We start from the raw sequence: 27,047 nt of genomic DNA, 5'->3' as shown, positions 1-27,047 counted from the left end.
TATTCTGTTAGATGACATCATTCCAGATTGTCATCTTAAGTTGACTAAATGTTAATCAAAATAGAATATCAGGAAAACATATCAGAATGATTCTTTGTTTTTTCCCTAAATGGGACATACAAGCATTTTCAGCTTCCTACAAAATTATTTGTACCTTTTTCACCAAGCTTGTTTCTTCATCCTCCAATACTTTTTATTGCTCTTGATTTTACTAAGCCAGGAAAATGAAACAGCTACCCATATTTTGGTGTCCTCTGAAACATTATAGGAAAAACAGAAAAAGCTGCACATGGGAATACAGAGACAAGGAAGATGATGAGTGGTAGAGACTTTAATACAGGGTGAGAAATAGAACCTTAGGGGGAGTGGTGGTGGGTGAGACACTGAGAAAAGAGAAAGGAACTGAATGGAAGTTACTGGATTAACTGCAGGCACGGAGAAAGTAAGCACGAGCTAACCTGTGAGGTGCAGGATGTCCTTTCAATCGAGCCGAATTGTATTTGTGCTGTCACCATCTTTGTTTTCCTGCTATGCTTTCCATACAAGGGCTAGTCCTTTCTGCTGATTTGCTCTCCCCTCTAGGTGGAAATTCTCAATAGATTCCCTCTTCATACTGTTAGGAGCAGATCCTACCACCTGCCCACCTGTTCCCTGTCTTCCATCAAATTATATACACTTAAATGTAAGCAGATATCTGTGCTCAAACCTCTCATTTTATCCCTCACACCTCTCCCTGTGGTCTGGATTTCTTTATGAGGCTAATCTGAACTACTTGCCATTTCCCCAGTTCTCCTGGTCTTTGGCACTGAGTGTGTGAGTGTGTGTGTGTGTGTTTGTGTACTGGGCACACACTTGGAAACTTGGAACTCCTCAAGTCCACATTATTTCTCTTGTGGAATGAAGCTCCCATTTATCCCAAGAACCTGAAGCTCTGACTGGGAGTTGGGCTTTTCTTGTCCTTGATCTTTATGAGTATAGCTTATACAACTAGTCACTGGATTTAATTTGTGCACAAAGCTGGGGCTGAGCATTTTTCTTTTCTTCATGGTGTTTGGCATTCTATCAGTGAACCAAACCATAGTTACACCCTTCTTTTTCATGAAGAGTTACATTTGGCTGTGTTAGTAAGATACTGCAAGGGAAATAATATTCTAATTTCAGATGAGGGTAAATATAAAGTCATTTCACTAATAATAATAAGCTATACAGTCAAATAGATAGTTTGAAATAAACATAGTTCCCAGAAGCATCACAGAATTTTTTTTTTCCCATTAAGTAGCATTTTTTTAAAAACATGTTTAAGAAAAATTAGAATCAATAATTGTAGTGAGAGCTCAGAGCCAGCAAATATGTTTAAATGAAACCGTCTGATGCAATACTTTCTTTAAAAAAATACAATTAGGCCTTTGTATTTTTTTTTAACAAAACCTCATGTTTTACAACATCACTGGCTCTGTAATAAAATCTATTTAAAACAGAGAGACATGGTCAGCTTTATTAAGTTAGATTTTCTGAAAGAACATTATAATTTCCTCAAGTCTATGAATAGTTGAAGCAAATTAAATAAAGCTAGTTTTATAACTATTTTTATACATTCCTGTAGAATTGTAATTGTCTCATATTTTTTTCCTCAAAAGTCTAATATGTTACCTCTTAAATCTGGAAAAATAAAAACAGAAAAAGGATCAAGTATGTTTATTAAAAAAACACTCATAGTTGGTACCCTGATTTAGCAACCCCCTTTCTTCTATAAGAGAATAGCACCCATAATCTTCAGATCAAAAAACAAAGGGAAAGACTTTAAGTGACTTGCCTGAGGCCTAATGCTGAGATTAAAACTCAGGAGTTTCTGATTATACACATACATCCATTTGGCCAAATGATTGGTTTTGCTTGACTTTCAAATACCCCCTAAATATTACTTTGAATGTAAAGCAATAAATGTGTTTCTCTTGCCATTTTTGAATGCTTGCACACAAATGGATATAATAAAAACAATCATGTTGTTCCATGTGAATGCCATTTATATTTTTTCAGATAATGAGCAGACCATTTGAACCAAGGTGAGTACATTAAAAGCTCTAATAAAGAAGAGAATAGATTTCTAAACTGAATAATCGACTGTTAAGTGAACGTACAATAAATAACATCTACAGATGTGGTCGCTAGAAAATTAGTTTTATATAGCTTACCAATATACATTTCCCCCAGATGTTATCTGTTACATGAAAATTAACTTAAGTTATATTGTTCATTACATGTATATTTCATTAGTGTTATTTAAGACGGTTTACATTCTGAGCTTTAGTTGAATCATGCTATGGTATTTAAAGAATATCAAGTAAATGGCTTTTTTGGCATAATTTAATACTCATAAGAACAAAATTTCATCCTCAACCATTATGTAGCTTTAAAAAAATCCAAGATCTTTACTTACAAGCCAAATACAATCACTAGAAATCTTTTAAGAATTTATATACTCAGTATGACATGGACCTCTATCATGGAAATAAATGTTAAGAATCTTGAGCCCTCCTGGAACTAAGTAAAGGGTCAGTTTAGGTCTAAAAACATAGTTATAGGAATTAAAATCTGCTTTCAGATCTTACTGTGTCTGAGAACTATAAAGATTTTATCTGAAAAATGGTACTTCATGCTTTTTCTACTTTATGTGATAACATTATTAATAGTATTAACTCTGATTTATTTTTCTCTTTGTTGTTATTTTTTATTATTTGTTTTTGTTGATTGCTATTTATTTTATTTGTTGGTTATTTTCTCTGGAGAAAGTGCAGGTGATTTGTGGGTAGTGTTTGTACTGCTGAAATCTATGATGAAGGTGTCAATTACTAAATTATTCAAGATATTAAAAATGTCATTGAGATGACAACTTTCCACGGTTCTGAATGGCAGCAAGCAAGATAAATCTGTTAAACCCTTTTGGAGCTACAGGCACACATACAAAACACTGGTTTGCTTTAAAAAGACATTTGTTTGGAATTGTCAAAGGATGACTTCATATGTAAATCAGAACGTACTAAAAAATGTCAAAGTTTCAAATAGCAAACTTTATTGCAAACTTTCCCCAGTACTAACTAAGGAAAAAGAGACAAAAAATTCCTGTAATGTTTTAAGTATTTTTTTCTCCCCAAACAGAAAGGCATTACTGATTTGCAAGTCTAATTAAGAAGTACTTGTGTGGTTCTGGAAATTTTTAACAAAAAAAATTGTAACCCATTGCCCACAATATACTGCATGTAAAATAACAACATATGAATGCCACCTGCAAAATGCAATAAACTCTGGTAATGTCATACTGAGGCCAGACATTTACAATCAAAAGGGAATAAATTCAAAAGCTACGATTGTCAGGGAAACCAAATTAATTCATTGCTAAAGTGTTTTTCTTTTGTGTTCAGGCCATTACAAACTTCTTAATATATCCTGTAAATGTAGAATATCAATTCTGCTATGAGATTCCCCCCCACCTTTGCATTTCTGACTTGGAAATAAATTTGCAAATGCAGCACATTAATTTTCTTTCCTATGCTTAATATGCAGTATTTACATTTTGAGAAGGTTCAGAATGTTGCCAGGCTTCTGCAGGGTATGAATAGACATCTAATAGCAACTTCTATTTTTACTCACAGCATACTGGTAGTTTGAACATTTATAACTTAATAGAGCTTAGAGACCATCAGATCCACATGCTAATCACCTAAACAGTGAACGGTAACACAGTGTAAGTTGGGACAGGAAATGAAGACTACCCATTCCAGCTGAAGCTCCAAGGAGGAATTTATGTTGGCAGGCCACGGTAAACCAATTTGCAACCTGGCTAGGACACTCCGGTTAACACCTCGTGCCCATTTTTATTTATATGTCTTGATTTGATCTTGTTTAACTTGGGCTTGAAATTTTAAAAAATTATAATTAGATAATTAAAGAAACTGATTCCAGATTATTTTAGACATCTTTAGTGTTTCAAGTGTACTTCTACTTCAGGCCAACACAATTGGAAAAGAAATCTGAGTACTCCTATCTTAATGGCCTCAGAAAACAAAATCCTCTCTAATGAATTTGAAAAAGAGTAACTTCTCACAGTAAATGCAACGTAAAAGGAAAATATCTGGCTCTGGTGCAAACATTTCCTAAGGGGTAGAACAATTCTTCAGATACCCAGATACTTTCTAAAGATGGCAATAATATGGAAGATAGACCACTGAATTATAGGCGCAAGCTTTGGCTCTGTTCCTAATTGTGTGATGCTAAGAAATTCCCTAGGCCTCAGTTTATTTATCTGTAAAAGAATAATAATAATAATTGCTACCTGGCTATTTCATCGAATTGTTTCAAGCACAAATTAGATAATGTGAATGAAAATAATGAAAGTTCTTCAAAGGGAAAGTATTATTAAACCCAAAGGTGTATTATTATTATTTATAATAATGGTTATTATTGAAAAGGTCTTCTCTCTCTCATGTGAACATTAGAAGACAGGTTACAGTAGCCATATCAGGACACTGGCCCATGTTCGTTCTGTATGTAATTGTTAACAATGCCCGAGCCTTCTAATGAACTCTGGAGAGTTTGTTAATGAGGACATGCCATCACCCTGTTTCCGTACAGTTATGGCCTTGATCATATCAAACACATATCCAATGCCATCTCATTTGAAGAATTCTGTGGATTCAAACAACTTCTCTTTTTTAAAAAAATATTTTTTATTGATTTTATTTATTTTTACATTTTTTTCTTTATTGATTTTAGAGAGAAGAAGGGGGGTGAGAAAGAGAGAGAGAGAGAAACAGTGATGAGAGAGAACATCGGCCGGCCATCTCCTGTATGCCCCCTACTGGGGATGGGGCCCACAACCTGGGTATGTGTCCTGACTGGGAATCGAACCAGAGATCTCTTAGTGCGTGGGTTTACGCTCAACCAGTGAGCCACACCGGCGGGGCCGGGCCAAACAACTTCTCTTTTGAGACCTAGATAGTGCGGCATAGTTAGGTAGTTATATGGCATGGATAGCAGGACAAAGGCAAATCACCTCTTTAGAAAAGGAGAGTGTTTACATCTAACATTTAAATTAGAAAATCTGCCTCTCCCCTTCCCCAGCTCAATTTATTACTCTTTTTATCTTTTGTTTTTCAGCATCCAGTGTTGCCCAGATTGAGTTCATTTTCAAAACAATTTCTTTCCACAGATTTCATCAGAAGTGAAGAGTTAGGGCACATCGGGCACTTTCAACAAGTCTTTCTTTTGAAAACTGAAATACCAGAGCTCTTGAAATTACTAAATTCAAAATTGTATTTTTGATTCTCAGATTGACCTTATCCTCCAACTTCCTCAGTGTGAGAGACGGAAACTATGGTTGGCTCCATTATAAATAGTTAGAAAATAACTAGTGCTTTTCAAAAATATTTTTAGAAGCCACTCAGAGTATATTTGTTTAGCTTACTAAATTATACTCTAAAAGGCATATCCTTGACCTCAGTTGTAAACTATTTCAAATAGTTCTGATCATGGATAAATTTTTATTTGGTTTCATTTAGAGTGTTCTATTTAAATTTGAGTTTTTAAATATTTAAAATATTAATAGGAAGTACTCTAAATTATTGCTTGTTTTAAGAATTGGAAACTAAGTATCAGTATCAATTAGCCAGAATAATAAAGATGAGTTATGCAATTATCTTTGTGGAAAGCCTGTTTTGAATTATCAAATATAAATTTTATTTTATATACATTGCATTTTAATTAAATTCTAAAATAGCTTACATGAAGATGAAACTATTTCATGGCCTGTATATTTGAGAATATTCTTTTTGAACAAGTATCTATTATTTGCAGAAGTTACATGAGACAATAAATCACATGGTTAAAAGAGAAGCTACAATGGAAGAATCCTATGTCCGTGATTCTAGTATTTCCCTTTTCATGGGCTTCCTATTCTTTTCTAGTTTAAACTACTTAAGAGGAGGCTGAAACCTTTTCGATGAAGTGTATGTGTAATTTGCTTAATTTCAAAGCACACTGAGGGAACTTCATTTCAGGCTTGAAGTCATCAGTGGAAATAAAAAAACAAACAAAAAAACAACAAAAACAAAACAAAACAAACAAACAAAAACTTCCTAAAACCATATTGAAACTAATTTCATTTAGAAATATAAAGCTTTTTAAGGCAAAATGAGAATGTTTGTAAAGTGCTATGAAACTTTTAGAGAAGTCGACATAATATTATTATTCCTGTCCCCTTAGACCCAAGATGTCTATTTTAAGTAATTTGACATTAAAAATGTGCTGACAAATATAGATTAAAAAACAACACAGGAAGTTGTAAATCAGTTGGTAACCCTTAGCATAAAGGAAATAAGAGACCACGAAAATATAGTCATTTGCTTTAGTGAACCTCAACCTTAATTTTTAACTAAAGAAACTTTGCAGAAGGCCTGATGTTTACATTTTGGATATTTTACTCATAGTTTGTGTGTTTCCTTTTTCTCCAGGAGGCTCATAAATTATTACCAGGAAACATGTTGTCACAGTTATAAATATTTCCCTCTCTGCTTAGCTCCCTCCACCATTCCTCCCCCTCCTTTTTCAAATCTCCCCGAACTGGTTCTGTAACTGTATCAGGCACTTTCTCTCGGTCAGCAGGGCATGATTCTCTTCCTTCAGAGGAGGAAACTGCTGTCAGTTACTTTTATGAGCCTGGCATCCTAGAAACAGCACTCTTTCAGGAAGCACCCAACCCTTTCCTTCGGCCGCCCCATGTTGTACACACGGGGGTGTCATTATTCTAATGACCTCGAAAAAGTCATGTCTTCCCAAGCAAGAAACAGATCTCGGGACTCCAAACTCCTGAGGCTTTTCATGGAATCTGAATTCTTGGAAATGAACTTCAAAAGTGATTTTGTAGACAATGGTTTATACAACAATAAATTTTCTCAAAAAAGACCTTTCATTTATAACCTGTAAATCATGTTAGGTTAGTTAAAAACAAACAGACCAACATAACAACTCTGAAAAATTTAGATGGTATCTTTACTCTAGATCTGAATGTTTTAGAAATCTGGATTTTTTTTTTTTCTTAAATGTGCAGAGTCCTGCACTGTCCCTGCTACTCAATAGAGAGTATGTCTGGCATGTGGTATCTTTATTTGTAAAATTAGGGGGTTGGACTAGGTCATCTCTAGTCTAGTTACAGATGTTATATCCTAATTTACTAAATTTCAAGTGGCTTTTTCTCTATTTATACAAGACTCAAAGTCGCTGGTCTGTGAAGATCCTCAGATTCAGTTTTCTTCTGTTGTGATGTAGAATATTTGGATTACACACCCAGTGCCTACTGGAATTTCAGACAGGCTGAAGCTTGTCCATTTATTTTTACTTAATTATGTTCTTCAAACCTGTTCCTCTTCTGTTTCCTTATATCTCAATAGTATCAGCAGCTTCTTGGTGACCAGACTCAAAACCTTGAGGTTGTTTTCAGTTTTTCCTTTTCCCTTGTCTCTAATCTTGTCAGCCACAAAAAACTGGGGTGGGGGGGGGGCGCATCTCTGTGATGTCTGTCACACCCTTCCCCTTCTTTTTCATCAAATGCCCATTGTATACTCTTCAGATCCAAGTTCTTGCCTTGTGCTCTAGTCATACTGGGCTACTTACTCATGCCCAATATGCACAGTGCTTGGAACGTAGTGGGTGCTCAATAAACATTTGTTATGTGAAAAAAAGAAATGAAAAAGTAAGCAAGCAGGGATGGAGGTGCTGCCCCAGCCCTGGGCCTGCCCTGTGCTACTCCCTTTGCTGAGGGGGCATTGCTCCCTCATCCCTGCCAGTCAATATTCCATTTGGCCTTCCAGGCCAGCTCACTCACCTCAGTGAAGTGTTTCTTGATCACTCTGTGCTTCAGAGTATTTTGCTTGTTCCTCTTGTGTGGGACTTTTCATATTGAACCCTGAGTTATAGCCATGCATGAGTGGTCTCCCACCACTTTGTGGGAACAACGTTTGAGCAGTGACCATGTCTTATTCATCTTGAACATCCCTCGCTCAGGTCTCTGTACACAGGAGGCATTCATTAGGCACTGAGTATTCCATAATCATTCATTTAAAAAGTTTCAGGGCGGCCTGTTTGTTCAGCTATGATTCAGTTTAAAAGTTTAGCCCTGGCCGGTTTGGCTCAGCGGTTAGAGTGTCGGCCTGTGGTCCGGAGGGGCCAGGGTTTGGTTCCCGCTCAGGGCACGTACCTCAGTTGCAGTTTGTCCCTGGCCCTGGTTGGCTCATGCGGGTGGCAGTCACTTGATGTGTCCCTTTCACGTCAATGTTTCTCTCTCTCTCTCTCTTCCTCTCTCTCCCTCTCGCTCTATCTGAATAAAAAATGGAAAAATGTCCTCGAGTGAGGATTAAAAAAAAAAAAGTTTATTGCAAGCCCTGGTCAGTGTGACTCGGTTGGGTGCACTGAAAGGTCGCCGGGTTTGATTCCCAGTTAGGGCACATCCCCAGGTTGCTGGTTCAATTTCCAGTTGGGGTGCATGTAGGAAGCAACCAATCAATGTTTCTCTCTCACATCAATGTTTCTCTCTCTCACGCAACCTCTTCCTTTTTCTCTCTCTGAAAAGAATCAATAAGAAAAAAAAGTCTACCATTAAAAACAGTACCACTTGGAGGAGAAAATCTAACGGTTGGTTACTGCATCAGTGCAATACCTATATTTCTTAGTTATGAATGGAGTTCTGAAGTGTTTGTGTAATTAGCACAATGCCAAACAACTAACTAGTTTCTTACTGATTTGGTTGCATTGCTCAAACTGACTAACATTTGTTTTATAGACACAATGTAGGTTAAAATTCTGAGGACTTCCCCAGAGATACCACTCCCCATAGACCCTGATGGAAGGCCTCACATTGAAAATCTCTAGATTTTCTGAGTTGCCTGGTCCGGGGGCCATGATTCACATTGTTTCCAATGGGCCATCCCCTCCACCCTGGCACCCCCACCCCCAAACGATGGAATAGTACCCACTGAATTTGTGGCAGCTCTCTCCATCCAGGAAAATGGACATTGATGTTGGGAAAAAAAACCAAAAAAACTCAAAGCAAAACCCAGCTTTTATTTACGGAGAATCTACTCTAAGTTTGGCACTGGGGCAGTTAGAACGAAAGCACATTATAAATATTAGGTCCTTTCATTCATACTGCATTGTGAGGAGAGGTTTTAGTGATCTCATTTTTTGAATGAAGAACCTAAGCTGAAGAGGTTAAGTAACTTGGTCAAGATCACACAGTAGGGAACAGAGAATTCAGTCGGAACTCGAACCCAGGTCACTCCAAAGCTCATCAAACTTAGGGGCAAATGGAACCCCACTGGTCCTTTATGATTTCCCAAAATATTTCTCCCCAGTTTACAGGTGGGGAAATAGAGGTTCAGGAAAGTAAAACGATAGATGCACACTAGGGATCTGGAGGCATAACTTTTCTGGGAATTTCAGAAGGAGAATGTGCTCCCTGGTTCCTCACAGCATTACAGTGCATTGTTCCAAAGGAGACCAGTGAAAGTAAGGCATGGACGATGGAGGTTTTGTTTGTTTTCAGTTTTTTTTTTTTTTTTTTTTTTAAGATGGCAAGATATAAAAAGCATTTGGTTTGTAGAAAAATCTGAGAATATGCTTAATTCATTTATGTAAGCAGGAAATATAGGAGCATCAGCTTGCTTTTGGTGACTGAAACTACATGTTCCTGCTCAAATAGCAATTTGTCCTATTTGTTGTAATTGTAATTACTATTTTCATTGGAATCACAGGGTTTTTTGTTTTTGTTTTTTTGTTTTTTGTTTTCCTAGGAACAGGCATGTAGAAAACAACCAATAATCTAGAAAGTTAAAAAACACATTGAAATGGGTATGGTTGTGGGAAGAAGTCTCTGGTGGTTATTCTTCCACTGCACTGCCATGTGCTCTAAATTCATTTCCACATTTTTAATTAACGCTTAGTTCCCAAAAACTTTCTGGAGGCCATTAAAATCACAAATATGGGGGAAAAACGAATTTACTTTATCAGAAAATTGACTATAGACTATTTTGGTGGTTTTTATTATTTTTACATTTTAATGATTAAAATTAAATATAGCCCAATTACTCATGACAGAGGACAATGAAATAATTTTCATGGCTGATATAATTTTAAAGTCAAACCTGGGTATGACTTTATTAGTTCTGCTGTGGCTGAGTTTCATTGTCCATCTTACAGCTGTAATTCTTGATCACTCCCATCCATTTATAAAAGGAATTACACAGTGGTACCAAGTTACTCTTCTAGAAGAAACCTAGTAGTGTTTTGACTTTACCTCAACAGTTTTCCTACAGGGACTATCGTGTTGCATCTATCCTACAAATTTTAGGCATCTCTTTTCATAGTTTGAATCATTCATTTCTTTAATGGGGGAATAGAGTGCACAAGAATTATTTGAAAATTATTTGCACCAAAGAACCTTTATCATCTGCTATTCTGAAACACTGTCATTGTCTCAAGTAGAAGGCATAACTGCAGGTGTCTGGGGATACTTCTTCACGTGTGGTCCCACAGCAAGGACCGCTGTTCCCCCTTCTAGTATATGGGGGTAACAACAGTTACCCACCACATTAATTTTTGTGAGAATTAAATCGCTATGCATTAACCTCTTAATTCAGTGCCTGGCATGTAGGAAGAATGTGAAGTTTGTTTCTCTTCATATTTTTATGTCACATATTTATGTCTATAACAATGCTAAACAAAACTCTCCAAGGATAGGAACTTGGTCTCTTTTATTTCCCACTTCACTGCCTGGCAGGTGGCTGATAAATATGGGAAAGTGATAAATATTTATTGAATAATTAAATGTAAGAAATTATTGTGGTCTCATATGGTCAATAGATCATTTTACCACTACTTTTCACCCTGTTATAAGTCTAATGAGATACATTGCACTACATTTAAAAATTTTTTTTTCATTCTTCCCCTCTCCCCCAATTACAGGCTATAACTCAGGATGCTCTTCATCTGGGGGTCCAGCCCAGCTCCTGCCTTTACCCATTTCTCCCCTGCTAATGGTCAGGTTCTTCCAGTCCATGCTAGATAAGGTTATGCAAAATGAATAGATTTTGGTGGTAAGAATGGGATATTAGGACGAGTGTAGCCTGTTTCCAGATGAAATTATTCAGGCCAGGAAAACCCTTGAAGAATCATTATGATTTTCACACTTGTACGAAAACAGCCTTGGTATGAAGGGTTGCTAATGAAGCCAGAGAATCTGGCCCAGCAGGTTAATTTCAATACAGGGAACTTCTCGGTATTTATAAATGAATTCCGTACATTAGGCAATTGATATTTAGATAAGAAAATCAGAAAACAGCACATGCTGTAATCTAGTGCTTCAACGAATTATAATATCAACCCATTCTAGCAAAGCTAACATCATTTAAGTAAGCAAAAACAAACAAGGACAATGAGCTACTGTTTTGAAATTCTTCTGCTAGAAATAAGAAACCAGGACTAAAACCATGCAAATAACAAAGGTACATTGCAAAATTAAGCCATAAGATTAATTGGGTTTATCCAATTACACAAACTACAACAAAGCCTTAACAGATTTCAGACCGAAATAGCATTGGAGACATCAGTCACCTGATTGTCATCATTGCCCTAGGAGAAGATGAAGGTTTTTTTACCTTTGAAGGATCAGTATTCAAGGCATGTTTTGAAGAACAGATAGAGTATCACAATATTATGAAAAGACACACTCAATTTCTTTCGTTTGTTTCTATCTGAAACATTTTATTTTGTTCTGCTCAGCAATGATGGTAAACACTAAGAAATGACTGGGAAGATAATATTTTACAGTAATTCTTTATTCTAAAAAAAACAAAACTCCTTTCCTTACAGTTTATTTTACTGCATTTAGTTTATTTATTTTCTTATTGGTAAATAATTTTACTTTGATTGTAGACACAGAAGTACAATATTGTAACTGATTTACTCCTTTATGAGACTGATTTTTCTATTGGTAGATCATAAAATATTATTTTAACAAGAATTTTTCTTTAAGCGCTTGCTGTTACATCTTGGAACTTCACCATCTCACTAGCATCTGTCAGATTTAATCACCCACAGAACTACCTTATAAAGATTACCTTATCAGAAAAAGTGTCATCTTGTGAGCTTAGGTGTGAGAATTGCAAAATAAAGCTGAGCTACACTAACAACTGCTGTGCTAATTTATTGTAAATTATGTTTTTTTGTTTGCAGATATAAGACATGAAGTGTTTCTCTTTTAAATTCATTTCCTATTATTTCAACATAAATACCAAACAGCTCGACCAAAAAAAAAAAAAAAAAAAAAGAGAAAGAAAGAAAAATAAGTGAGAACAGAGGATATTCCTTAAGTAGGTTCTAGTGACAGTGAAATTTATTTTCTAAGCTATTGGTACCAGTCTTGTCACACTGTTCTAGGTGCAGAACCAGGCAGCACAATGAAGACAAAACATGCATGTTTAGAATGCTGGATGGAAATGGCTGATTGTCATGTGAAGAGTGATGATTTATAGGATATGAACTGGAAATAATTGCATAGCAAGCTGGTCTACAACAAAGCTTTAATTCACTGGGCTGACACTGTAAACTCATAATGTGTCGACCTGGCACCAGCCATGATAGATTACAGCTGTTCAGAACACATAAGCATGTCCCTTTCATGAACATTCTGGGAACCGTAGCTCAGATGACCCCAGTAAAAACAACTGCAGTGGTTTTAACCAAGCTGGTTAGCTAAGAAATGTAAAAACCGTGATGAGTCATTATATTATTAAAATTCAGAACCAGGTGGCAATGAATCACATGAAGTTATCACCTTTAAATCATCAAAGAGAGTATAAGTTGCGTTCTATAAAGTACCATAAGTCTCAATGCACTTTAACAAGTTGAACCTCTTATATAAACAAGATTTTATTATTATATTTATTCTTCTTATTATTAAAACTAGAGTGAAATTTAGTGGCCATAAAAGTGAAGGGCTAATGTTGCTAGCTTGAGCCAGAAAGAGTATAGGCCTATATTTGTAGACTGCTTTATGTAGCTCTGCCAATAACTTTTGACCTATGCTTGTTCTTATGAGTCAATGCCAAACATGGGAATTTGTATGATTCTTAAAAAATACATTAGTGGATTGGGCATGTGGCAAGAAGCCCTCAGATTCATTTTGTTTTTAAATCTAAACTAGAATTTGAGCTCTAATCTCAAGAACCAGTTGTAGGTCAATTCAACTACTTCACACACACCCCTTCACCACTTTTTTTTTTTTTTTTTTTAAATACATTCATTGGGATTTTCAAAGGACACAGGGTAGAAATACCATTTTAAAAAAAGTAAAAGTAAAAAACATTTTTGCTGGATTTGCTGTGAGCTAGTAAACTTTATGTTGTACCAGATCACATATTTAAAAGAAGAGTTTGCCTCTTCTGTAAGATTTAGGTATCAGTTAAATTTAATTGGTCTGGGTGCATTCCCTTGAGGCAGACACGTGATAGGCAGGATTTCTGCCTTCACAGGGGTTACAGCCTGGAAGTGAAGTTAGAAGGCAGGGGATACAAATACCTGTACAATCAATTAAAACAATATGTGCAAATGGCTACAAGTGGGCCAGAATAGGCTACTATTGGGTCAGTCACACTTTATTTAGCTGACAACTGATGTACCAATTAGAGAATCAGACAGACAAGGAGAAGAGCTAGGAAGGGAAAAGCATGGTGGGGTATGTGTCAGCTAGCTAATTTTTATTTTAGTTCTCACTCGAGAATATGTTTTTATTGATTTCAGAGATAAAGGAAGGGAGAAAGAGAGAGAGAGAAACGTCAACCAGTTGCCGCCTGTATGGACCCTGAACAGGGGTAGAACCCACAACCGAGGTATATGCCCTAACTGGGAATCGAACCCACAACCTTGTGACGTATGGGATGACGCTCCAGCCAACTGAGCCACCTGGCCAGGGCAGCTAGCTAATTTTTATAATAATTATTGAAAGCCAGAGGAATAGGTGACATTTAATCATTTGAATATAAAAACATGCTAAAATAAATCAGTTAAGCATAAGTGTTAATTGCTGATAAATATTGCTTTATTATAAAGAAAAAGAGGAGAAATGTTGTTGGTTAATGGTTATTTTTACTTAAAATATTTATAGTTGGAGAGACACAAATAGACCTCTGGTCATAGATTATGGAAAACACATTTGATAGCTAAATATAAAAAATCCAAATATTAATAACTACTGACATTTATGTAGTCTTTTTTTTCTCCCAAAGCTCTTGACAAACATTACTGACTATATACACACAGGAATAGCAAGCAGTGAGATGCTGCTCCTCTCTCAAAGGACTAGACATTAATCCAAGAAAAGAGTAGCACATGGCTGATCTGCTTAAATACAAGTCTGCAGACATAGGCATGCATTTGGAAACGAAAACACACGGTAGCACCTCCCTCTCAAAGTGCTTGCCATATTTTAACTTTATTGAATAACTGGTCTTGTCTAACTCCATTCTCTTACTAAGACAACTACGATGTTTGTATTTTTTTCTTAGGTGGGTTCTGAGCTGGTTTCCCATAGCTGGGCGGCAGTGAGTAAGCACCAGGGCTGATGGCGCCCCCTCTCTGAGGACATCCGCGCGGGCTCCTTAGCGCCTCCTAGCAGGAGGAGGGTTGATGTGCCGGCACAACTCTGGAGTGCCTCCTGCTGCAAACTAGTTGTTTCATCATGAACCAAGTTACTGGGGAAAAACCATCTGGCTCAAACAAGTTTCATTTATGAAATATTACATCAATTGAGTTGTTGCTGGACTGCTTGGTGACACTGATGAAAAAGATGCCATGTTTGCCCTGGCCGGCTTGGAGTAGCGCTTAGAGCACTGGCCCTACACAATTTCCCACAGGTTGCGGGAGGCAACCTATGGATGTGTCTCTCTCATACTGATGTTTCTCTCTCTCTCTCTCTTTCCTTCCCTCCCTCCCACTCTCTCTTAAAATATCAATAGAAAAATGTCCTCAGGTGAGGATTAACAGCAACAATAAAAATGCCATGTTTGTTGGACTTGCTTGAACAAAGTGTAAATTACATGGCAATAATCACATGTAAAGGCCAGAAAACATAAAATGTTTAATGTACACTCTTACGGCTCTTACTGTAAAATATTAATTATTTTATTTTATTCTCACAGTATGACTAGCAATGACAGAAATAAAATTTAAGTTTCTGTACATTTCCTATAATGATGTTATCGTTTGGAAATTTTCAATCCGGGGCTTAGTATAAATACCTTAAGTTTTAACATGCCCTCCTCTCTGTAAATCCTATATGTCTTAAAAAGTTCAGCCTAACTCCACGCTCCTCCTTAAAGCTTTCACAAACTTTTCAGCAAACACTCTATTTTTAAAACCCCCATTTATATAGTCATTTTCAGGGTATCTTGACTGAGCATGCTCTCAAGCCCAGCACTGTCTAGGTCCTGGGGAGTCACAAGAACATCAGACTTTCAAGGAGGGCACCAACACAGTGTGTGTGTGGGGGGTGTGGAGGTGGTAGGGATGGCACATGAGGTAATATGCAGAATAAAATAATCATTAGAATTATAAGTAGGGTGTCTGAGAAATATAGAGGAAAGACAGCCATTTCATTCTATGTAGGAAAGAATACAGGAAGGGATTCAGGGAGAGCATAAAGGGGAGATGGTGCTTGAGTTGAATCTTCAAGGATAAATAGGGGTTAGCATGCAGATAAGGTTTAAGGGAGAAAAACATCCCAGACAGAAAGACAGAGAGGGGAAGTGGGTGTACAAAGCAGAGACGCAAGGAGAGCATTCCCGGACCAGAGATGCACATGGTGTTGGTGAAGACCTGGGATCAGACAGGCCTGGGCTTAGTCCCAGCTCTGGTATTTACTTAATAACTGCACAACCTTTGTACAAGTCATTTATTTTCCTATAAGCATCAGGTTTTTTCACCTGTCAAATGGGTCAAGTAACCTGACAACTATCAGATTGGTAGAGCCCATTTTCTTGGACATTTTGTGGGAATGTATATCAAAAATAAAAAAATAACAGAAATAAAAATTATGGTGTTAAAGTCTAACAGCAAAAAACAAAATTTGTTTTAAGAGTGCTAATGTTTTAAATATTTAAATGTTGTGAATATTTTAAGTGTAAAATGTGATTTAGAGTCTTTTAGAGTAAGTTATGTCTAGAAGTACATGTTTGCCATTTACTGTAGCTACATAGAAATGATAAAAAAATAAATAAATAATTCAGGAGATTTACTTTCCATATGTCCAAATAATATTCAGCAATTTTACAAACAAGTTTAGCAGAAGTTAGAACAATGCATTTCCCTCATCATTTGCTGAGAGGAAGCCTATTTGATTAATGTAATTAAAGGGTTGCTTGTAACTCAAGACTCAATTAAAAAAATAAATTTGGCCTTATTACTTTACCTCCAACTGGTGGTTTTCCTAGTGTGATTTTTGAGCTACAATCTGTGGCTGCTTTGTTCATGACACATGAATTGTTTTAGCACATCCTTTCCCCTGCTGTGCATATGATTAAGAAAGCAGAGGTTAAATAGTGGAGTAAAGAATCGGGTAAATTCATTCTATTTTTGCTCATAGCGCATTTTAGTCCTCCTCCCCCTTTTCAGGACTTGAGGAGTGCAGAAATCTATTATCTTCTCCTGAAATTATTTAAGATATGTTCTTATGCCAGAAATGTAACTCCTCTCTCAACATTTTCTGGTACACTGATTTTGTGATGTCTGTGCTATAGATATTATCTGCATTGGCATGAAAGCCCAATGCAAGTGCATCCTACCGTTTATTGAGTGCTCATGTGTGCTAGGAGCTGTGATAGGCATTTTAAATACATTGTTTTATTTTTTACTTTGTGATAATCCTATGGAATAAGGGCAGTCATTCTTATTTTTAGATGAGGAAGAAGAGGCTCTGAGAGGTTATGTTATTGTTTCAAAACTCTACAATTAGCAGGTGACAGACCTAAGGTGCTAATGTGATATTTCATTCTGTATTTCACCGTCTGTTTAACTCTAAACCTGGGTTATTCTCCAGTTGCATTTTTTGTAGGTAGTGTTTGATTCAAAGGGTTTAAATCTAGTTCTGGTAGAGTATCTTATATATAGTTGGTGCAACGCACGTTAAATTCAATTGAATGAAATTTTATGTGCATGAGTGCAAGGAGCAGTCAGTTGCCCTCTATGAGTTCAGAGTCTAATGTGGGTATGACTATAACAGAAGACGTAATAGGGAAGCATGGAAGGCAATGTAGTACAGTGGGGGAATCATGAAAAACTCAGTATGATCAAAGAGACTGTTTCTTCTCTTAAAACTGTTCCTTTTCCAGTCTTTCAGGCAATGGTGCTAATACCCACACAGCTGTTCAAATCAGAATCCTGGGAGACATCTTTGATTACTCCCTTTGCCTCACATATAATTTTTTCTTACTTTTAATCTTTTCCCCTTTATTGAATTGAGAGAGAGAGAAAGGATTGGAGAGGGAGAGAGAGGTAGAAACATCAATGAGAGAGAACTGACGGGCCGCCTCCTGCATGCCCCCACTGGGGATCAGGCCCACAACGTGGGCATGTGTCCTGACCAGGAATTGAACTGGCGACTTCTTGGTGCATGGGTCGATGCTCAGCCACTGAGCTACACCGCGTGGACAATCTCATATAATTCTTGATCAACTTCTGTCCAATCGGCTCTGAAATGTGTATCTGAAATCTATTTCTTTCTACCTTCCACACCACCACCCTTTCTAAACCTCCCTACCAAAGCCATCACCTTCTAACTAGTTTCCTTTCTTCCTCTCTCCAGTAAGAACCATGTACAAAGAACAGTCAGAGCAGTTTTTGTGGAGCCTGAAACTAAATTATGATTAAAATATTACATATAAAAGTGAATATATAGATTGAAAAAGTGAATATATAGAATAATAAATGAACAAAAATTGCATATATTAAAAAGCTGACAAATTCCACAAATATAATAAAAAATAAATAAAAAATTATTAACTGCTTGATCTATAATATATTTTAATCTACTTTTTGGGCTTTATACTCTAATCAGCTCTTCAGATACAAACTATTTTGTAATATTACTTTCACTCAAAGAATAGAAAGATCATTTAGTCTTTCCTCTAGCTTGGTTAAGTGAAATTGTTTTTATTAGTGGTGTAGGTTTAAAAAATGTCAGCCTCACAACTCATTATCGGTAGCATCCTATACATTTTAGAATTAATGTCAAATTTCAGAGCACTTGTAGCAATTTTCTGTCATATATGAACTGCAAAATTTAAGGTTCTTTTCAGGTTCTTTTATGCAGCAAACAATTTAAAATATTCTTCTCTCCTTGAATAGATGGCACTAATTAACCAATTTGTGTCGATGTCTTCATTGTAGAGGCATATTATTCATCGATATTAGCATTTTTTTTAATAAAAATGTAAGAAATTTATCTCTCCTTACACAGTGTTCATATGATTCACTCTTCTTCACTAATTGGACTATAAAGCAATCTAGAAGCCTATTATTGCTTCTATTTAAAATGTATTTCTTCTTATTATTAAATTACTACTTTTGTTATGATCTGAATTCCTGAAGTTACAATTTACTCATTTATGTCAGAATAATTTCTATTGAATTTAATTTCCCATCTCTATTGCTCTTGTTTTATATTCCACTATATTTTGAATTTTTCTCAGTTCTTTAATAAATCCACTTAAAGTTGACAAAAGAAGGTACTCTGAATATCCAAATCAGAAGTTGTAATTTCTCACTTGTTGAACTAAGACATTCCAAAAGTCTGCCCAAATTGGAGTTAAAATGGCATATTCAAAATTTATTGAATAAAATGTTTGCATTTCATTTGCACTTGGCTTTTTATTCCAAGCCTTCAAAAATATATTTTAGAGTTCCTAAAATGTCATTTAGCTCCTACTGCAAGATTCAAGTAACATTTTACACAGCTGATGACTATTAGAATTTTCCATAGATTAGCTTCTAGCTCCATACATTTCACACCTGGCTTCTCCTCCATCACTTAGCCATGTCCAGAGTCTGGCCCTGAAGACACACTCACATCTAGTGTGACCTTGGACCTTGCACCTTTGTATCATGATATCACAGTGAATGGTAGAAGCCATTACTGCACAAAAACGGCTAAATATAGTTTATTGTATAAGATTTTTCTCGTCAAATTTATTCAGCGATCTTTCTAGTATACTTATCTAGCCCTATATGTCCAACTATGTATAGGAAGTTTCTATTTTGTCATTCCAGTAGCACATTAAACATAATGTATATAACACTAAGTCATTGCCACAACTCTTACTATCCTTATGAAAACTGTCTTTTCTAAGTATGTCAATGGCACAATTACTTATAGATCCTCTTGTTCAAATCTGTGAGTTCTGATTGATCTTAACTGATCAGTCTTTCTTTTCCAAATGGTCATAATTTGTTAATTTGTTACATTTTCTCTATAATATATCTAACATATGTCCATTCCTTTCCATTTTCATTGCTGTATCCTGGTCCTATTTTTAATAATTTCTTAATTTCCTAATTTATCTTTCTGTTCTTAATCACTTTTCATTTCAAAATGAATGTTGTATATAACATTGCCAAGTTACTTTGCTTAAAATTCTACTTTTGTCATATCAGTCTTATGCTTAGAAATGACAGTCTAGAATTGCTTTATATAACATTTAGATAAGTGATTTTACCTAAAGTGAAGTTTAAAAAATAAGCTCAAGTTTCTGAAGAATTCAAGTTACTTATAAATCTATCAAATAGTATTAATTTGGATGAATTGACAGCAGCCTGAACTATAGAATATTCCTAAATAGAATTTTCCTTTCAAGTGGCAGTTCACAGACTCTCAATCCAGTTTCCCAGAGGACTTAGCCTGCATGCCCAAGGCATCCTCTGTTTATAAGGAATTAACTTCTCTCCTCAGCGTTTAGAATCATATGCTGTTGAGAAAGTTAAGAAAAGAGACATCTATATAATTTTCTGCATGTCTCAGTTCTCTTGCGGGACCCCTGTTGAAAACACTGGTGTAGTAACTGGAATAAACTGTTAATAAAATGTTACAAGTAGAAACTCTGGATCTACTTTAATGACTAACCCCCCCCCCCACTTCTTTTATAATCAGCAATTTCCATTTGCCTATAAACAGTGCATGCTGCCCTGGCCCGTTTGGCTCAGCCTGTGGACCAGAGAGTCCCGGGTTCGGTTCCCACTAGGGGCACGTACCAAAATAACAACAACAACAACAATAACAACAACAACAACACCAGTGCATGCTGCCAAATTCAAACCCTTTCCTCCTCCAGAGAGCCAAAAACTGCTTATAAACAGCCTTCATGTGATATTGTCTACATTATATGTCTCTGTTCTTCCACAGACTAAAGTTTCACTGTTAGTGCAGACCAGACTGATATGTATAAAATTCTGAGTTATTTGCGTTTGAATCAATGATATTTTTACTGTTTATAATTTGCAAAAATATTCAAACTGTGACAACATCTATTGTCCAGTATAATAGTTCACATGTAATACAATGTATACTACAATAATTTTTATGTAGTACATAAAAATATAAATATTTTGAGAGGAGAAACTATGACATAATATTTGATTCTGGAGCTATTATTAAAAATACTTTAATGTAAGTTTTAAAATTAAAAGTAGAGAATATTTTTTCATGATATAAAATAGTGACATTGGTGTATTTGGTTAGCATTTAGCAGAAAAATCCAAAATTCAGAACTGGAAGAGGAAGGGGCTGAAGGAAAGACTGAGTCGGAATTGTTAGCATCTCTTTAAATGGTCCTTTCTTCCCTCACTTATCTGACTTGGTCGACCTTTCTTCTCCTTCCCACCTTTGACTAACTCTTCAGAGCAGTTGGGCTACAGCTCACATGATGAAGTAAAGAGGGGGGAAAATCGAGGATTAAAAAAAAAGAAAAGTTTCCGGCAAAGAACTTAGGTAATAGATAATGATAACATGGACAGCTGTAAAGTGATACTGGCAGGCAAGGCCTTCACCTTTTCAAGAGGAACTCTAGGGTCTATGGCAGAAGCCCAAGAAACGTCAGGGTCAGGGGACTACCTGAGCTCTGCTGGCACCAGATGGATTTAGCTCTCTGTCTAAGGATGGCTGCTCTGGGCCTTTTGGTAGGAAGCTAAGACTTGAGATTTAAGGATTACCATTACCTAGTATTAGATGATTTTACCTCCCTGACTTTGTCTGATCTCATGGACAGAAAACTGCTCTCAGGTCTGCCGGGAGTCTAGAAAGATACCGAGCTCCTGCTGACTCTGAACTAGCTTTCGGAGGAGGTGGTGTGGGAGTCCTGCGTGTCCATTTTGACTATGGACCATATGATGCTCATTTTGTAAAATGTTTTTTGGGATTTATCCTGGATCCCTTTGAGGGAAATTTTCTGGCTGGACCCCCATTTTATTCCATTGATTTTATTGTTTTACAAAGATACCTTAGAGTTCACCATTACCTGTCAATGGAAATCCCTATATTCGTGGTCTTAGAAAATTCTATTCTTCTGGATTCTTTTTAGAACACAGAAGAACAAGGGTGCTCAGTGCTAAGCATGCTGCATCTATAATATTAGGGTTAGAATTAGTGTCCCAACTATGGATCTAATCTCAGCTGGTCTAACCAATTAAACTATTTCTACTGAAGAAAACTAACATTGTTCCCCACTCTGTTTCACATCATCTCATCCTATTTTTGCTTTAAGATATTTTTCAACACTTCTAGTTTGGATGAGCTTACTCATGATCTCTTTGGTCATGGCTATTGCTTCAGAAAGAGCTCTTCTTACTTCTCTAGTTATGAACGTTGCCAGTGACCTAATAGTCTGTAATTACAGGCATTTAAACTTTCAAAAACCAGTGTTTTTCCCTTCCCACTCACAAGAGACAGACTGAAAGAGATTTATGTGAAGAGACAAAAATCCATTGTATTTGTCGTGCACATAAAATGCTAGATAGCTTTCTGGTTTTTATCTCAACTCTTTTTCGTGGTTTTTTTTTTCCCCTCCTACTTCAAGAAAGTCTTAATTAGGTTCTGGTGGTTCTTAACACCGGTTTAATGTGTCATTTAAGAGGGAAGGTGGCCTTTGGGCTTTGAGTAGTTAGCAGGCATCTGTAGCCTTAGCAAATGGAAAGGCTGGGTAGTAAACAGTGGGCTGCTGGGGAAAAGACTCGACCCAGCAGGAACTGTTGGACACTTCAGTCCACCCATCTGAGAATTTTAAGCACACTGAACTTGGTTATGAATGTGCACCAAGAGTAAAAAAGTTGTGCATGTGTGGTTGTGAGTGTCTGTGCATGTGTGCATGCCACATGTGGGAATTATCTTCACATTTGTGCATCACTGAAACTATAAGTAAAAGAAAGTTCAGAGCTGAGAGGAAAAAGAAACAAATCAATGCTCTGAAATAAATACCTAGTATGTAACATTAACTTATCCCTAGAAAGTTTAAATCTGGAACTGGAAAAAAAGCTTAAGTTTGGGGAAAAAGTCACCTTTTGCGTATTTGATTAGCAAATATAGATGAGTGTATATTCTAGATTAAACTTTGTCATTTTCTTTTATAATTTAAAAATATAGTCTTTATGCTCCCACAATAAACCTCTGTTTTCATTACATAAATCTGAAAATGCCTTAGCTGAAGAATTTATCTTTCTAGTTAAGGATTGATTATGCTTCTTTCTCTTTATTAATTAATTGTTTAGGGAAAAAAGTAAGGAAAGAAATCCATTTTAATAAAATCATTAGAAATGTAGATAAAAAGACAACAGGCCTCAGTGTGCATTTTGAACTACAACTCTTCTGAACTGTCAATGCCTTTACATTGTAAAAGTAATTTAACATCTAGTTACAAATAAAAAAGTGACCAAACTAGATGGAATTTAGTAATTTGTCACTTAGCTTGAAAATCCTTGTCCTGGGCACAAAAATGAAGTTTTAACCGAACCTCCACAGGAGGGCACTATAGTGTGACTGGTATAAATTGCAACTGCAGCGACCCATTCTGTCATTATCCGGACCTTGATTATACATCGAAAACAGTGAGTCCTCCTGAATTAGAAAATTCTGGTTTTCAAAACTCAAGATGGGTCACATGTGGTAAATATTTTTTATTTAGTAAAAAAAAGGAATATAAGTAATTTAATCTTTCTTTTGTGACATATATTCAACATAAAATCTTTCAAAATACAACAACATTTAAAAAAAATCCATGGTCTGGATGAAACAAAATCTAAATAGTTTAAAATTAGGTAACATTTTAACAGATAACAGGAATATTTTAGAACTATCATGGTAAGCAATCAAAACTGAACAATAGTACAACTGATAAATGCATTTATAGTATTATGCATAAGTAGTATGCATTTATAAATAGTATATGTAAATGCTATAAAAATATCACTTATAATGATAATATTACTTATAATGGTATGCCTAGATAACTAGATAGTAGTTAGGTTAGTCAATCTTAGTGAATGTAGAAATATAGTTAAAACATATATACCAAAGCATTTCCAAGTTGATTCACCTTGTTCCAATAATGTTCTAAAAAACATTTGCTGTAATGATTAAGATGGATATTTGGTCCAAATTAAGGTTTTTAAAATGCCCTTGGTCCTAACTTTTAATTTCACCAGTGTATTTTCAAGTTGTTCTTCAGGAGATACAATGTTTTGTAATTGTAATCTCGTCACTTGCCAGGTGTGTGTCTTTGTGGGCCTCGCCTTATTTTCTGAGGACTAAGAGAAGCTGTAAAAGTCCATGGAAGCTGTATTAAATAGACAGTTTCATTAAATTTGAAGAGTAATAAGAGCAGTGGTTATAGATCTAGATACACAGTTCTATAACTTTACATAACAAATCTGTTTCCATTAAGGAAATTACTCATTTCATTACAGTTTTGCCAAAAACTGGTATTTAGGTAAATTCTAATAATGGAGGAAAGTACTGGTAAAAAGTGAAAATCCCTATGTCAACAGGGCTTAACTTTGGGGAGGTACATATGCCTCTTTACAGTCTAATACTGATAGCTTTACTATTCTGGACTTTGTAGTAAAATCAAAATAACGTAACCACTGTACAAATCTGACAGCTTCCCGAATCTGCACTCTCTATTGATGGCATCATATTTTCATACGAATGCAAAGTGCTTACTTAAAACAGAGGAGTTCTCTAAACTTTTGATGGTTCACACCTGGGTTGAATAATTAAATTTGTTGATGATTAAAATACTAGTTCATCACTCCCCCGGGGATTTCAGGCAGATGGTTCTAATTTAAATATCTTTTCTTTTAGCTCATACTTACAGATTCTTTAGCCAATAAAGAATTCAAAAAGTAGATTTAAAAGTAATAAAAAATAACAATGTAAGACTTGGATAATCTGCTTGCACATAATAAAAATTACTTTAAAATATTCTTATGTAAAATTGGCAAATTATATAGTCAGATACTTAAATAATAGAATCATACACAATCTAAGTTTTCCTTTGCTTTCTAATCTGGAATCAAGCTAACAAAAACATTCAATTTTCTGGTTTTTTTTTTTTTTTAGAATTTCTATATTTAAAATGTTTTCTCAGCTTTATTGAGGTATATTCTTTTATATACAAAAAATTGCACAACCCTCGCCGATTTGGCTCAGCGGTTGGAGTGTAAGCCTGCGGACTGGAGAGTCCCGGGTTCGGTTCCCGCTAGGGGTATGTACCAAAAAAAGAAAAAAATTGCACATATTTAATATACACATTTTTCTTTCCTTTTTTATTGATTATTTTAGAGAGAGAAGAAAGGGAGAGGGAGAGATAGAAACATCGATGAGAGAGAAACATCCATTGGCTACCTCCTGCACCCCCTCCACTGGGGACCAAGCCTGAAACCCGGGCATGTGCCCTGACCAGAATTGACCTTATGACCTCTTGGTCCATGGAACTATGTCTTACCAAGTGAGCCACACTGGCCAGGCTAATGTACAAATTTTGATGAGTTCGGCCATTACACCATCACTACAATGAAGGTAATAAACATATTCATCACCTCCAAAAGATTTTGTTTCCCTCATTTCTTTTATTTATTTATTTTTGTGGTAATAACACTTAGCTTGAGATCTACCTTTTTAACCAGCTTGTAAGTGCGTGACACCATATTGCTAACTACAGACACTATACAACAGATCTGTAGAACTTACTCATCTTGCATACCTGAAACTGTACACCTGGTGAACAACTTCATCCCCTGGCAACCATCATTCTATTTTTGGTTTGACTATTTTATATGCCCCATATAAGTGGAATCATGTAGTATTTGTCCTTCTGTGACTGACTTATTTCACTTAGCATGTCTTCCAGGTCCATCCATATGTTGCTGATTTACCATTTAGTCGGATTTCCTTCTTTATTTAAAGACTGAATAATAACATTCCATTATATCTATCTATCTATCTATCTATCTATCTATCTATCTATCTATCTATCTATCATCACATTTTCTTTATTTACTTGTTTGTTGATGGACATTTAGATTGTTTCCTTATCTTGGCTATTGTGAATAATGCTACAATAAATATGTGAATGCAGATATCTTTTTGAGATCCTGATTTCAATTCTTTTGGTTATATATCCAGCAATGGGATTGCTGGATCATACTGGAGTTCTATTTTTGATTTTTTTGAGGAACTTCCTTAAAATTTTTTATTGTCCCACCAACAGTGCACAAGAGTTCCAATTTCTCTACATCCTCACCAACTCTTTTCTTTTTTCTTTTTCTTTCTTTTTTTTTCAAATAATAAGCATACTAAGAAGTGTGAGGTGACAACTCATTGTGGTTTTGATTTGCACATCTCTGATGATTAGTGATGTTGAGCACCTTCAGATTTGTTATGCAGGATCATGTAACAAAATCCAGTAGAAACAGGATCCAGAAAAGGTGGAAGTAGCTTCTCCTAAAGGCCCACATGAACATTGCCAGCATCCCTAATGATTCAGACCTTAGAAATTTAAAAAGATTACAAAGAATTTTGGTCAAATTGAGTTTTTCTATTGTTTGTTTAACTTTTTAAAATTTGAAATAACTTCTAATTTACATGTGTTATAGACATAATACAGCGTTCCTATATAACCATTGAGATTAAATTGCAGACTAATGCATTTCTCATCAGACTTTAATGTGCATTTAAGTACAATGACACTAACCACAGAACAGCTACTAAAATTAACTTTGATCTAATATTGCCATACAATCCCCAGACTCCAATAGAGGTTTGCCAATTATCCTATGTTGCTTATAGGTTCAGGATCCAATCCAGAAGCATGTTTTGTATTTAAATGTTTCTTTAGTCTCTTTCCATTTATAAGAGTTCTTCAGTCTTTTCTTCTTTTCCTTGACCTTGACTTTTTTGAGGAGGCTAGAAGAGTTACTTTTTAGAATATTCTTCTTTTGGAGTTTATCTGATGTTCCTCATGATTCATGCATTCTTGGCAGAAGTAACCCAGAAGTGATGTCACCTTCTCCCCACTCCACCATATCAGAAGGCACCAATGTTAATTTGCATCATTTCTTATATTTATGTTTCTTACATGAATAAGATTAAATCAGTCAATTTTCTCTGCCGTGAAGTTAATTATTCAGTATGTTTTACTTATTTAATAAAAAATAATAATTTCTCTGAGAATATATAATGAAACTATGTAAATATTCAGTTTTAGCATTCTTTAACCATTTACACCTAAATCAATTATTATTGTAATGGTTATCAAATGGCAATATTCTAATTTTATTACTCTTTTTGAAATACTTTATTTCCTATTTCTCCCATATATTTATTTTTTAGATTCATGTATTTATAATAGTAATGCTTCATGGATATGTATTTTACTCAAATATTATAGCTCATTACAGTCATAATG

The 27,047-nt window shown here is 35.5% G+C and overlaps 1 protein-coding gene across 1 annotated transcript in view; it reads right to left on the bottom strand.

Moving 5' to 3' along the window:
- CABCOCO1 (ciliary associated calcium binding coiled-coil 1) overlaps window positions 1-27,047 on the bottom strand; it is a 110,815-nt gene that overhangs the window by 8,240 nt on the left and 75,528 nt on the right. The window lies entirely within an intron of this gene.

Source organism: Molossus molossus, unplaced genomic scaffold (genome assembly GCF_014108415.1).
Source record: "Molossus molossus isolate mMolMol1 unplaced genomic scaffold, mMolMol1.p scaffold_m16_p_17, whole genome shotgun sequence".
Taxonomy (NCBI): Eukaryota; Metazoa; Chordata; class Mammalia; order Chiroptera; family Molossidae; genus Molossus; species Molossus molossus.
This window is presented reverse-complemented; position numbering and strand designations above follow the sequence as displayed.